This window comes from Jaculus jaculus, chromosome 22, assembly GCF_020740685.1.
Source record: "Jaculus jaculus isolate mJacJac1 chromosome 22, mJacJac1.mat.Y.cur, whole genome shotgun sequence".
NCBI classification, from domain to species: Eukaryota; Metazoa; Chordata; class Mammalia; order Rodentia; family Dipodidae; genus Jaculus; species Jaculus jaculus.
This window is the reverse complement of record NC_059123.1, coordinates 3,044,866-3,046,440: the sequence shown is the minus strand read 5'-3', so window position 1 is coordinate 3,046,440 and position 1,575 is coordinate 3,044,866. Positions and strand designations below refer to the sequence as shown.

Sequence of the window (1,575 nt, the reverse complement as noted above, 5' to 3'; positions counted from 1 at the left end):
GAGGCAGAGGTAGGAGGATCTCTGTAAATTTGAGGCCAACCTGAGACTACATAGTGAATTCTAGGCCTGAGCTAGAGTGAGACCCCACCTTGAAAATATATGTGTGTGTGTGTGTGTGTGTGTGTGTGTGTGTGTGTGTGCATAATTTATTTGCAGGCAGAGAGATACAGAAAGAGAGAAGGGGAGAGAGACTGAATCAGAGTGCCAGGACCTTCAGCCACTGCAAACGAACTCCAGATGCCTGTGCCACTTTGGGCATCTGGCTTACACGGGTAGCAAGGTGTCTATGAGGATAGGAGTAAGCTGCCACATGGGGTTGTGGGGGCTTTTGTTGCTGTTGTTGTTTGTTTTTTTTTTTTTTTGAAGTAGGGTCTCACCGTAGCCCAGACCGACCTGGAACTTACTATGTAGCCCCACACCGGACTTGAACTGACCACGATCCTCCCACTTACTTCAGCCTCCCAAGTGCTGGGATTGAAAGGTGTGTGTGCCACCACATCTGACTGTCACACAACTCTTTTAAATATAGAACTATCTCTCGCAATCTCTAATAAATAATTGTTTTTTAAATTTTAAAATATGGAATGCTTCGTGAACTTGCGTGTCATCCTTGCGCAGGGGCCATGCTAATCTTCTCTGTATCATCCCAATTTTAGTTTATGTGCTTCTGAAGCAAGCACTGACATACTTTTGCTTTGTTTTGTTTGTTTTTTGGGTTTTTTTGTTTTTCACGGTAGGGTCTCACTATAGCTCAGGCTGTCCTGGAATTCACTGTATAGTCTCAGGGTGGCCTTGAACTCATGGTGATCCTCCTACCTCTGCCGCCCAAGGGCTGGGATGAAAAGTGTGCACCTCATGTCTGGCTTGACATACTATTTTTATATGCCATGAAAGAGCTATCTATTTTCTTGAATAAAGCATGTCTTAACCACCATCATTGGTTAATAAAATATCTTTATAGTAAGATTTAGACTTGAAAGCCACTTGGACCCTCTCAATAAGTAGAGAAGTTAGTTGACAATAGAAAGAAAGGGGCTTTGTTTACTGTTTTAAAACCTCTTTGTAGTTCTCTAGGAGTTCTCTGTAGTCTTGATGGATAGGTTTTCAAAGTAACATTTTTTATACCTCTTTACCCTTTTATCAGTTCCTCTAAAAAAAAAAAAAAAAAAAAAGTCCCCTTTCCCACTGTCTTACAGCTTTGAAAAAGTACTGGAAGTTTTTCACGGTAATTGAAAACCTCTGATTTGTTTTAGAAAACTGTGTCGGCTTTGTTTCTCCCCCTTAAATCTGAGAACAAGAAGCAGGTACAACATTGTCGGTAGCCCAGTGGGTCATCCTTGTCAGGACCAGAGTAGCAAGAAGCCAGACAGGATGGTCTCACGAGTTTAGCAAGGTCCAAACAGGTATTTTTCGGTGCTTAAAAAAATGTGGGGGCTGGAGAGATGGCTTAGCGGTTAAGCGCTTGCCTATGAAGCCTAAGGACCCCGGTTCGAGGCTCGGTTCCCCAGGTCCCACATTAGCCAGATGCACAAGGGGGCGCACGCGTCTGGAGTTCGTTTGCAGAGGCTGGAAGCC

General features: G+C 43.7%; 1 non-coding gene across 1 annotated transcript; it reads right to left on the bottom strand.

Moving 5' to 3' along the window:
• Nucleotides 1-573: 573 nt before the first annotated feature.
• Nucleotides 574-680, bottom strand: LOC123456440. Its single transcript, XR_006634539.1, has one exon. It is a non-coding gene; the product is annotated as a U6 spliceosomal RNA (small nuclear RNA).
• Between the last annotated feature and the right edge of the window lie 895 nt (nt 681-1,575).